Genomic DNA, 13,287 nt, shown 5'->3' with positions numbered 1-13,287 from the left:
ACCATCCCCAGTTTGCATATGATGAAGCTGAGGCTCAGAGACAAAAGGTGACTGACCTTAGATTATTCAGTGATGTATATCATAATTATTAAAGCTAGGGGCCTCTCCAGTATCTTGAAATTTTCATTTTCTAGAAGTGTTTGTAGTAGCAGGTTTTCTGGCATATCTGTTCCAGAAAACAACTCTGGGGGAGGAAAATGGGTGAGGGGCCAAATAAGACCCCTATGCCTGAACGTATTAAGGTAATATCCTTGCCCACAATACCGGGCCTATTCTCTCTGCCTCCCATCAGCTCCCCTACTCCCACCCTATATCTGGCTTTGATGTATATTCTCTGCCAGTGGAAAGGTAAGAGACTTTCCATCAGCACTATCTCTCAAGAGATTGAAAAGTGAGAAGAGCTGTAAGGTCAGACAAGACTCCATCTGTCTATCTTACTCATTTTCCCCTGGTGGGTAAGAGAGAAAGGAGAAAGATTGAAACCAGTAGAAGCGTACACCCTACTTGTCCTTCCTACCCTCCTGTGTTCAATTTAAGAGTCTCTGATCTTAGTTTTGGCAGTGACTTGAGTCTTCAACTTTATTTCGAGGTAGGAGAGGGCAAATATCCCATCTTTAAAAGCCTCTCCCAGATAGATTGCAGATATTTGGAAAAAAATCTGTCAATTATAATACTTTAGTGCTTTAGATTGTAAAAAAAGTTCTTTCATACATTATACCTGTCTTAAAGATGAGGAACCTGAGTTCAAGACAGGAATAGTAACTTACTCAAAGCAATTCATATTTGGGAAAGGCAGCCTGCTCCACATTCCCATCCCCAGACCAAAGTATGGATTCCATGGCTGAGAACAGAGCCCAGGGAAGATCAGGTAAAGCAGAAATTTCTCTTGACTGTGGCAGAAGGGCTTCCCTGGTGTCTCAATCCATAAAGAATTCACCTAAAATTCAGGAGATCCAGGGTTGATCCCTGGGTCAGGAAGATACCCTGGAGAAGGAAATGGCAATGTACTCCAGTATTTTGCCTGGGAAATCCCATGGACAGGGGAGCCTGGTGGGGTGCAGTCCATGGGGTCACAAAGAGTCAGACATGACTCAGCGACTAAACCAGTACCACCATGGCAGGACAGACAGAGGTGTCGGGGGGCACTGGTTATTTCTCTCCACTAGACATTGCCTAAATAACCTTTAAAAGATCATTAAGGACCATAGGGAAGAGACTTTGGATAGTGAGTAAAGCAGTTCATTTCCACCACCAGAAAAATCAGCTGGCTCCATAATCTAAGTTGTGGAGGCAGCAGCATAGTCTTCCATTGAAAAACAACACATGGCTTTATCCACATCCAGGATGGAGAGGGTTTCTTTTCGTTTTTGCTTTACTCTCTGAATAGCTCTTACCGCCTATGGCCTACAAGTTTTCTCCTCCCTTATTCCAAGTCACTTTAGACTCATCACACTCCGTGTCAGCTGGACCGTCTTATGCATGTTTGAAGAGTGATGATCCTGTGTTGCAACATAGGGCGTGGCAAATATTTCCCTGTGAGTCTCCCAGGCCTCACCCTTTACTTGAAGTCCTATAACTCCCTGCCTCCAACAGGGAGCATGGTGGGAATTTGCCTTCTTGGAACCTTACAGAATATTTAGGAGCCAAAGTGACCTTCCCTCTTGGGCCTGAATTCCCCAAAGTACCTCCTAGCAGACCTCAAAAGATACCCTCCAACATACTTAGGGGTGGCTGAGTGGGGACAGGAAAGAAGACCTACTGCCTCTTCCTATTGAAATGTCAGTTGGATCTCAGATTTCTCATCATTCCTTCCTGTTTGATTCCTTCAGAATTATGCTTTTCCTTTAATTTCTACTTATATATCTCATGGGAGAAATATAAATAACCTCAGATATGCAGATAACACCACCTTTATGACAGGAAGCAAAGAGGAACTGAAGAGCCTCATGATGAAAGTGAAAGAAGAGAGTGAAAAAGCTGATTTAAAACTCAACATTCAAAAAAGGAAGATCATGGCATCCGGTTCCATCACTTCATGGAAAATAGATGGTGAAACAATGACAGACTATTTTCTTGGGCTCAAAAATCACTGCAGATGGTGGCTGCAACCATGAAATTAAGAGATCCTTACTCCTTGGAAGAAAAACTATGACCAACTTAGACAGCATATTAAAAAGCAGAGATACTACTTTGCCAACAAAGGTCCTTATAGTCAAAGCTATGGTTTTTCCAGTAGTTATGTATGGATGTGAGAGTTGGACCATAAAGTAAGCTGAACACCAAAGAATTTATCCTTTTGAACTGTGGTATTGGAGAAGACTCTTGAGAGTCCCTTGGGCATCAAGGACATCACACCATTCAATTATTAAGGAAATCAATCCTGAATATTCATTGGAAGGACTGATGCTGAAGCTGAAGCTCCAATACTTTGGCCACCTTATGCGAAGAACTGACTCATTAAAAAAGACCCTGATCCTGGGAAAGATTGAAGGTGGGAGGAGAAGGGGATGACAGAGGATGAGATGGTTGGATGGCATATCTGACTTGATGGACATGAGTTTGAGCAAGGTCTGGGAGTTTGTAATAGACAGAGAAGCCTGGTGTGCTGCAGTCCATGGGGTCGCAAAGAGTAGGACATGACTGAGCAACTGAACTGAACTTATATATCTCATGAGCATGATGTAATAAGTAACTTGGAGGCTATATTCTTCTGTATTATCAGTTGTTGTTGTTGTTGTTGTTGTTGTTTTTCAGTCCTGTACAGCTAATTCTTGTCCCACAATTACTTGGTGGTTAATTAAGTACATTAAACAGCATGTGCACTTCAATAGGTCCTAGTACTGGCAAATGAATGCTCTCTACAACAGGACTTCTGCTTTCAAGGTTTTATTAAATGTATCGTAGGGAACAGTTCATCTACAAACACTGATTAAGGGTTCCCAGGGCAACCCACTAGTTAAGTTCTAAAAAGCACCTAGGAAAAAATTAAAAGTTCCCATTGTACTGCACTGGGGATTAGAAGCAATTGAATTGCAAGCCTGCATCAAGCAGCCTGACTTAACACAGGTATTGGCAAATATGTGTGAGCCAAGGGTTTAGGTCTTGACTTTTAAGTTCTCTGTTATTTTTTTCTGGGACAGCTTATTCTTATCTCACTGATTCTAATTAGCCATGTCTGGAGCTTCTGGTAGTGCAAGAACCAGTATCCAAATTGAAGATGATTCAGCTAGAGGAGGTCTTAGGTGTTCAAAAGTTACCATTTGCATTGTTGTGATTCAAGTCTAATATTGCTGCATCTATGGGAAAGGTAGTGATTGTGTCACAATTATATTAACAATAATATAATGATAAAATATTACAGCCAGCCATCTTCACTGTGCCTGCTCTAGACTGTAATTGACAGAGCTCTTTTATATTTATGGTCTCATTTCATCCTCACAATCCCCTGAATAGGGTGTTATAATATTCCTTTTGAAGAAGAGAAAAGCAGCTTATATTAGATATGTCACTTGTCAGACTAGAAGTCAGTCTAACCTAAGTCTCTTGATCCCTAGACCAGGGCTTTCTCCACTGTTTACCCCTAATAATTTCACTTTAACAATTGCTTTAACATGGTACAGTTACCATAGTGACACTGAGAGCAACATTGCAGGGGAAAAAAAAAAAAAAAAAAAAACAGCAGCCATGTAGCAAAATTGCCCAATGGTATATCCTTAAACACAATCAATACAAAGCTCATTGTAAGCTCCACCCAAGACAAGAAACTTTCTGGCTAGAATACACAGCCCAGAATAACTTCTTAGCAGTGGCCTTTTCTGTAGCAATTAAGACACCAGCCTTTGTTGCCAGGCTTACCTCAGTACATGAGTATGCCAATCAAGAGCAAGGTCCTCATGGTATGAACATTGTATGATCATCCCAAGTCATACCCAGGATCACCTTGGTTCTAGGGGAGTTCAGGATGAGGAGAACACATGTATGCCTGTGACTGATTCATGTTGATGTATGGCAAAAACCATCACAATATCATAAAGTAATTATCCTCCAATTAAATAAGTTAACTTTAAAAATTTGTAGTTAGCAATTGAGCTAGGGAAATGTTTTACTTTGCTTTTTAAGACATCTTGGGTGGAGGTGAGGTGAAGGATGTTTTTCTTCTTTATAATTACTGCTTATAGTGAAGTCACTCAGTCATGTCTGACTCCTTGCAACCCAATGGACTGCAGCACACCAGGCTCCTCCGTCCAGTCCTTGGGGTTTTCCAGGCAAGAATACTGGAGGGGGTTGCCATTTTCTCCATAATTGCTGCTTGGCCATAGCAAATGTCACACTCAAGTTTTTGTTCCTGGGGAGTGCTTTTAAAGATTTCATTGCTCTTAAAGTACAGGTATCTTTGAATGCCTTGCTTTCATGTATCTTTTCTACTTGGGTAATATTTGTTAGTGGAATCACAAAAGACACATGACAGAAAGATTTTCAACATGCCCCTAAGACTAGATAATAATTGAGTCGTCTATATTTGAACTAGCAAAAGAAAATTGTTTTTTGTTTGTAAGGGAGGAGAAGTATTTGCTGTGGATGAGTTTACTTTTTTGATTTAGTATTTTCTTCTCTGTATACTTAGATTTGAATTTTGACAAAGAGGAGCCTAGGAGAGCCGCTTTCTTCTTCTAGGTTCTCAGACTCAGGCTCAGTAAGAGTGTCAATACTGTAGCACCTTCTCCAAAACACAAACCCCTACTGTACTGAGAAGATAATTTCTTATGCATGTAACACCCTGCTAACCTCACTACCAAGGTCTCTGGTGTTTTACATTGAATGTAGGTAAATTTCAATTACTTTTATTATCCTAAATTGGTTATTTGGAGACATTTTGTTGAATCTTGAGCCTTATATATGTGGTAGCTACTGACAGAATGTTTTATTTCTGATGCTCTGGAGATATTTCATATTAGCCAATAAATTAAAAATGCATCCAAAAACCTTGTTTATTCCTCTACTTTCAAATAACTAAGATGCCTCCTTTGGTTGGTGTGTCTTTGCTCATGAAACATATTTCTTATCAGTGAATTCAGCACCAAGGGTAGTTGGATTCACTGAGTTTCCACCCAAGAGATCTGGGTGATAATCCAAGTTTTCCTTCAATATTTCTGAATTTCTTATGGCATCTGTCTTTTCGTAGGCTACAGATCTACTAAAATTTTTTGTGTGCTAAACTAACACTTCTTAAAACAGGGTTCCATGTTAAGAGGACTAAGCACATGTCTTGTGACATCTGCAAAGTGTCTGAGTTTGTATGTTTTTTCATTTTGATCATAGCATTTTTTAAAGCATAGAAGCATATTATCTTTAGATTATCTAGATTATTATCTCTTAGAAGTACTACCTGGCCATTTTAGAGTCTGTTTACAATCTCATTGAATTTAAAGAACCACCTAAAGATATACTATTTAACTTTGAATTCTGTGTTTTACTATAATCTTACTCAAGACCTAGAGTGATCTAAGTTTCTCCCATATTTAATATGCTAACAACACATGTTGGCAAGGATGTGGAGAATGGGAAAGCCCATATGTTGTCAGTGGGATTGTAAAATGGTGCACCAACTTTTGAAAACAGCCTAACAATTCCTCTAAAATTTAAAGTTAGAATTACTATATGATCCAATAATTTCACTATGTATGTGGAAATAAATACGTGTCCGACTCTATGCGACCCAACAGATGGCAGCCCACCAGGCTCCCCCATCCCTGGGATTCTCCAGGCAAGAACATTGAAGTGGGTTGCCATTTCCTTCTCCAACGCATCAAAGTGAAAAGTGAAAGTAAAGTCGCTCAGTCATGTCTGACTCCCTGCGGCCCCATGGACTGCAGCCTACCAGGCTCCCCGATTCATGGGATTTTCCAGGCAAGAGTACTGGAGTGGGGTGCCATTGCCTTCTCCCCACTATGTATGTACCTCAAGATAATTAAAAATATATGTGCACAAAAAACTTTTACACAAATATTCATAGAAACATTATCTATAGTATCCAAATAGTAGAAACAACTTAAATGCCTATCAACTGATGAATGGATAAACAAATTGTCAAATAAACATATAATGTAATGTTCAGTAATAAAGATGATTGAACTAACACATAATATGTCATAAATGAACCTCAAACAAGCTAAATGAAACAGCCGGACAAAAGAGACTGCATATTGTATGAATCCATTTGTATAAAATATCCACATAGGCAAGCTAATAGAGACAGAAGTTAGATTAAAGTTGACTGAGGCTGGAAAGGAATTATAGACAGTCCCCAATTTATGATAATTAAGTTGTTCAGCTTACAACTATTGACTTTATGGCAGTGTGAAAGTGATAAACATTCAACAGAAACCATACTTCAAATTTTGAGTTTTGATCTTTTCCTGAGCTATCAGTGTGCACTCAAATTACTTTTTTTTACTTCTTTTTAATAAATTTATTCATTTAAGTTGGAGGCTAATTACTTTACAATGTTGTGGTGGTTTTGCCATACATTGCCATGAATCAGCCATGGGTGTACATGTGTTCCCCATCCTGAACACCCCTCCCACCTCCTTCCCCATCCCATCCCACTGGGTCATCCCAGTGCACCCGCCCCGAGCACCCTGTCCCATGCATCAAACCTGGACTGGTGACCCGTTTCACATATGATAATATACATGTTTCAATGTCATTCTTCCAAATCAACCTACCCTCGCCCTCTCCCACAGAGTCGAAAAGATTGTTCTATATATCTGTGTCTCTTTTGCTGTCTCACATACAGGGTCATTGCTACCATCTTTCTAAATTCCATATATATGCATTTGTATACTATATTGATGTTTTTCTTTCTGGCTTACTTCACCCTGTTTAATATACTCCAGTTTCATCCACCTCATTAGAACTGATTCAAATGTATTCTTTTTAATGGCTGAGTAATACTCTATTGTGTATATGTACCACAGCTTTCTTATCCATTCATCTGCTGATGGACATCTAGGTTGCTTCCATGTCCTGGCTATTATAAACAGTGCTGCGATGAACATTGAGGTACACGTGTCTCTTTAAATTCTGGTTTCCTTAGTGTGTATGCCCAGCAGTAGGATTGCTGGGTCATATGGCAGTTCTGTTTCCATTTTTTTAAGGAATCTCCGCACTGTGGCTGTGAATCTCCATAGTGGCTGTACCAGTTTGCATTCCCACCAACATGGTAAGAGGGCTCCCTTTTCTCCATACTCTCTCCAGCAATTATTGTTTGTAGACTTTTGGATAGCAGACACTCTAACTGGCATGAAATGGTACCTCATTGTGGTTTTGATTTGCATTTCTCTGAGAATGAGTGATGTTGAGCATCTTTTCATGTGTTTGTTAGCCATCTGTATGTCTTCTTTTGGGAAATGTCTATTTAGTTCTTTGGCTCATTTTTTGATTAGGTCATTTATTTTTCTGGAATTGAGCTGTAGGAGTTGCTTGTATATTTTTGAGATTAATTCTTTGTCAGTTGCTTTGTTTGCTATTATTTTCTCCCATTCTGAAGGCTGTCTTTTCACCTTGCTTATAGTTTCCTACATTATTCAAAAGCTTTTAAGTTTAATTAGGTCCCATTTGTTTATTTTTGCTTGTATTTCCATTACTCTGGGAGGTGTGTCATAGAAGATCCTGCTGTGGTTTATGTCAGAGAGTGTTTTGCCTATGTTTTCCTCTAGGAGTTTTATAGTTTCTGCTCTTATGTTTAGATCTTTAATCCAGTTTGAGTTTATTTTGGTGTATGGTGTTAGAAAGTGTTCTAGTTTCATTCTTTTCAAGTGGTTGACCAGTTTTCCCAGCACCACTTGTTAAAGAGATTGTCTTTTCTCCATTGTATATTTTTGCCTCCTTTGTCAAAGATAAGCTATCTATAGGTTCATGGATTTATCTCTGGGCTTTCTATTTTGTTCCATTGATCTATATTTCTGTCTTTGTGCCAGTACCATACTGTCTTGATGACTGTGGCTTTGTAGTAGAGCCTGAAGTCAGGCAGGTTGATTCCTCCAGTTCCGTTCTTCTTTCTCAAGATTGCTTTGGCTATTTGAGATTTTTTTTATTTCCATACAAATTGTGAAATTATTTGTTCTAGTTCTATGAAAAATACTAATGGTAGCTTGATAGGGATTGCATTGAATGTATAGATTGCTTTGGGTAGTATACTCATTTTCACTATATTGATTCTTCCAATCCATGAACATGGTATATTTCTCCATCTATTAGTGTCCTCTTTGATTTCTTTCATCAGTGTTTTATAGTTTTCTATATATAGGCCTTTAATTTCTTTAGGTAGATATATTCCTAAGTATTTTATTCTTTTCGTTGCAATGGTAAATGAAATTGTTTCCTTAATTTCTCTATTTTCTCATTGTTAGTGTATAGGAATGCAAAGGATTTCTGTGTGTTAACTTTATATCCTGCAAGTTTACTATATTCATTGATTAGCTCTAGTAATTTTCTGGTGGAGTCTTTAGGGTTTTCTATGTAGAGGATCATATCATCTGCAAACAGTGAGAGTTTTACTTCTTATTTTCCAATCTGGATTCCTTTTATATCTTTTTCTGCTCTGATTGCTGTGGCCAACACTTCCAAAACACTATTGAACAGTAGTGGTGAGAGTGGGCACCCTTGTCTTGTTCCTGACTTTAGGGGAAATGCTTTCAATATTTCACCATTAAGGAGAATGTTTGCTGTAGGTTTGTCACATACAGCTTTTATTATGTTGAGGTATGTTCCTTCTATTCCTGCTTTCTGGAGGGTTCTTATCATAAATGAATGTTGAATTTTGTCAAAGGCTTTCTCTGCGTCTATTGAGATAATCATATGGTTTTTATCTTTCAACTTGTTAATGTGGTGTATTACATTGATTGATTTGCGGATATTGAAGAATCTTTGCCTCCCTGGGATAAAGCCCATTTGGCCATGATGTATGATCATTTTAATATGTTGCTGGATTCTGTTTGCTAGAATTTTGTTAAGGATTTTTGCATCTATGTTCATCAGTGATATTGGCCTGTAGTTTTCTTTTTTTGTGGCGTATTTGTCTGGTTTTGGTATTAGAATGATGGTGGCCTCATAGAATGAGTTTGGCAGTTTACCTTCCTCTGCAATTTTCTGGAAGAGTTTGAGTAGGATAGGTGTTAGCTCTTGTCTAAATTCTTGGTAGAATTCAGCTGTGAATCCATCTGGTCCTTAGCTTTTGTTTGCTGGAAGATTTCTGATTACAGTTTCAGTTCCCTTGCTTGTGATGGATCTGTTAAGATTTTCTACTCTTTCCTGGTTTAGTTTTAGAAAGTTGTACTTTTCTAAGAATTTGTCCATTTCTTCCATGTTGTCCATTTTATTGGCATATAGCTGCTGATAGTACTCTCTTATGATTCTTTGTATTTCTGTGTTGTCTGTTTTGGTTTCTCCATTTTCATTTCTAATTTTGTTTATTTGATTCTTTTCCCTTTGTTTCTTGATGAGTCTGGCTAATGGTTTGTCAATTTTATGTATCTTCTCAAAGAACCAGCTTTTAGCTTTGTTGATTTTTGCTATGATCTCTTTTCTTTTGCATTTATTTCTGCCCTAATTTTTAAGATTTCTTTCCTTCTACTAACCCTGGGGTTCTTCATTTCTTCCTTTTCTAGTTGCTTTAGGTGGAGAGTTAGGTTATTTATTTCACTTTTTTCCTGTTTCTTGAGGTAAGCCTGTATTGCTATTAACCTTCCCCTTAGCACTGCTTTCACAGTGTCCCACAGGTTTGGGGTTATTGTGTTTTCATTTTCATTCATTCCTATGCATATTTTGTTTTCTTTATTGATTTCTTCTGTGATTTGTTGGTTATTCAGCAGCGTGTTGTTCAGCCTCCATATGTTGGAATTTTTAATACTTTTTTCTCCTGTAATTGACATCTAATCTTACTGCATTATGGTCAGAGAAGATGCTTGGAATGATTTCAATTTTTTTTTTTAATTTACCAAGGCTAGATTTATGGCCCAGGATGTGATCTATCCTGGAGAAGTTTCCTTGTGCACTTGAGAAAAAGGTGAAATTCATTGTTTTGGGGTAAAATGTCCTATAGATATCAATTAGGTCTAACTGGTCTATTGTATCATTTAAAGTTTGTGTTTCCTTGTTAATGTTCTGTTTAGTTGATCTATCCATAGGTGTGAGTGAGGTATTAAAGTCTCCCACTATTATTGTGTTATTGTTAATTTCCCCTTTCATACTTGTTAGTATTTGCCTTACATATTGTGGTACTTCTATGTTGGGTGCATATATATTTATAATTGTTGTATCTTCTTCCTGGATTGATCATTTGATCATTATGTAGTGTCCTACTTTGTCTCTTTTCACAGCCTTTATTTTAAAGTCTATTTTACTTAATATGAGTATTGCCACTCCTGCTTTCTTTAGGTCTCTATTTGCGTGGAATCTTTTTCCAGCCCTTCACTTTCAGTCTGTATATGTTCCTTGTTTTGAGGTGGGTCTGTTGTAGACAACATATATAGGGGTCTTGTTCTTGTATCCATTCAGCCAGCTTTTGTCTTTTGGTTGGAGCATTCAACCCATATACATTTAAGGTAATTATTGATAAATATGATTGCATTGCCATTTTCTTTATTGTTTTGAGTTCGAGTTTATACACCCTTGTTGTGTTTCCTATCTAGAGAAGAACCTTTAGCATTTGTTGGAGAGCTGGTTTGGTGATGCTGAATTCTCTCAGCTTTTGCTTGTCTGTAAAGCTTTTGATTTCTCTTTCATATTTGAATGAGATCCTTGCTGGGTACAGTAATCTGGGTTGTAGGTTTTTCTCTTTCATCTCTTTAAGTATGCCCTGCCATTCCCTTCTGGCCTGAAGAGTTTCTATTGAAAGATCAGCTGTTGTCCTTATGGGAATCCCCTTGTGTATTATTTGTGGGTTTTTTTTTTTTTTTTCCCTTGCTGCTTTTAACATTTGCTCTTTGTGTTTGATCTTTGTTAATTTGATTAATATGTGTCTTGGGGTGTTTCACCTTGTGTTTATCCTGTTTGGGACTCTCTGGGTTTCTTGGACTTGGGTGACTATTTCCTTCCCCCTTTTAGGGAACTTTTCAACTATTATCTCCTCAAGTATTTTCTCATAGTCTTTCCTTTTAGGGAAGTTTTCAACTATTATCTCCTCAAGTATTTTCTCATAGTCTTTCTTTTTGTCTTCTTCTTCTGGGACTCCTATGATTCAAATGTTTGGGCAATAACAGTGTCCCAGTGGTCTCTGAGGTTGTCCTCATTTCTTTTCATTCTTTTTTCTTTTTTCCTCTCTGCTTCATTTATTTCTACCATTCTATCTTCTATCTCACCTATCCTATCTTCTGCCTCCGTTATTCTACTGTTGGTAACCTCCAGAGTGTTTTTTTAATCTCATTTATTGCATTATTCATTATATATATATATTGACTCTTTTTATTTCTTTTAGGTCCTTGTTAAACATTTCTTGCATCTTCTCAATCCTTGTCTCCAGTCTATTTATCTGTAACTCCATTTTGTTTTCAAGATTTTGGATGATTTTCACTATCAGTATTCTGAATTTTTTTTCAGGTAGATTCCCTATCTCTTCCTCTTTTGTTTGGTTTGGTGGGCATTTATCCTGTTCCTTTACCTGCTGAGTATTTCTCTGCCTTTTCATTTTGTTTAGATTTCTGTGTTTGGGGTGGCCTTTCTGTGTTCTGGCAGTTTGTATCTCCTCTTTATTGTAGAGGTTCCTCACTGTGGGCGAGGTTGGATGGGTGGCTTGTCAAGGTTTCCTGGTTCGGGAAGCTTGTGTCTGTTCTGGTGGGTGGAGCTGGATTTCTTCTCTCTGGAGTGCAATAAAGTACCCAGTAATGAGTTTTGAGATGTCACTTGGTTTGGTGTGACTTTTGGCAGCCAGTATATTGAAGCTTAGGGCTATGTTTCTGTTGCTGGAGAATTTGCATGGTATGTCTTTCTCTGGAACTTGTTGGCCTTTGGGTGGTGCTTGGTTTCAGTGTAGGTATGGAGGCTTTTGGATGAGCTCCTATCAATGAATGTTCCCTGGAGTCAGGAGTTCTCTGGTGTTCTCAGGTTTTGAACTTAAGCCTCCTGCCTCTGGTTTTCAGTCTTATTCTTACAGTAGTCTCAAGACTTCTCCATCTATACAGCACCAATGATAAAACATCTAGGTTAATGATGAAAAGTTTATCCACAGTGAGGGACACCCAGAGAGATTCACAGTGTTACATGGAGAAGAGAAGAGGGAAGAGGGAGATAGATGTGACCAGGAGGAGAAGAAGGGGAATCAAAAGGGGTGAAAGCAAGCTAGCAAGCAATCACTTCCCTATGTACTCTCCACAGTCTGGATCCCTCAGAAATGTTCATGGAGTTACACAGAGAAGAGAAGAGGGAGGAAGGAGAAAGAGGTGGCCAGGAGGATAAAAGGGGGAATCAAAAGGAGAGTGACAGATCCAGACAATAATCAGTTCCCTATGTGTTCTCCACAGCCTGGAACACACAAAGAGATTCACATGGTTGGATAGAGAAGAGAAGGGGGAGGGAGGAGATAGTGGCGACCTGGTGGAGAAAGAGGAGAGTCAAAATGGGGAGAGAGCAATCAAGCCAGTAATCACACTCCCAAGTAAAAATGGGTACTGAAGATTGGATTCTCAAATGTACAAAATTTATAACAAATACCAAAAAGCAAAGATTAAAAATCCAGAGTAGAGGTTAGACTCTCAACAATACAATATTAAAAAAACAAAACAGAGTCACAAACATTATAAAATATATATATGAAGTTTACTTTAAAAATAGGATCTTTTTTTTTTGCAAGGTAATAGTAGATTATAAAAATGAAAATTAAAGGAGTAATAGAGGACTTAAATTTTTTAAAAATTTTAATTTAAAAAGTGATAATAGTAAAAATATATCTAGGAATTTCTCTGGAGTTCTTGTGGACAGTGGGGGGTCAGTTCAGTTTCAGATAGTTCCTTGATCCAGCTTATACTACTCAAGATCTATAGGCCCCTTCTGATGTAGTCAGTGCTAACTACAGGGTTTTATTCTGTTGCACCTGTCACTTCCAAAGCGGTTCCCTCTGTTTATTTTAGCTTCTTCTGTTTGCTGGTCTCTTCAGTGTTTAATTTCAGCCCTGACACCAGGGGGTGAAAGTGGTCACTTTTTTATGCTCACTTGTTCAGTCGTTCTGTGGGGAGGGAGGAACACTGCAAACAAATATCCCTAGCATATGTGGGGGGTGCTCACAGTGTTTCA

The sequence above is a fragment of the Bos indicus x Bos taurus genome, chromosome X (genome assembly GCF_003369695.1).
Source record: "Bos indicus x Bos taurus breed Angus x Brahman F1 hybrid chromosome X, Bos_hybrid_MaternalHap_v2.0, whole genome shotgun sequence".
Taxonomy (NCBI): Eukaryota; Metazoa; Chordata; class Mammalia; order Artiodactyla; family Bovidae; genus Bos; species Bos indicus x Bos taurus.
This window is presented reverse-complemented; position numbering follows the sequence as displayed.